The following is a 295-nucleotide window of genomic DNA, read 5'->3' as shown; positions in this document are numbered from 1 at the left end:
CAGGCTACAGCAGCTGAACCAGATGCCGCTTCACTGAACCCTGGATCCAAGCAGATCTTCCACAAGAAAGCCACAACCTGACTATTTTAGGGCAGTACTGGAGCCCCAACCTGCAGAGCACCAAAAGGCTGAAGGCAAAGCCCCCAGGCTAGCACGCAGCAGCCGCATTTGGACAGGAATCAGCCACTTTCTCACTGCCACAGACAGCTGCAGGCTGAGCCACCGCGGCAGCCTGGGCTCCTGCTCAAGCGCAAGATCCTCCCTGCTGCAGCGCATGCTCCCGCAGCCGCCGGGA

Source organism: Fulmarus glacialis, unplaced genomic scaffold (assembly GCF_000690835.1).
Source record: "Fulmarus glacialis isolate BGI_N327 unplaced genomic scaffold, ASM69083v1 scaffold19864, whole genome shotgun sequence".
Taxonomy (NCBI): domain Eukaryota; kingdom Metazoa; phylum Chordata; class Aves; order Procellariiformes; family Procellariidae; genus Fulmarus; species Fulmarus glacialis.
Note: the sequence above shows the minus strand (reverse complement) of the source record.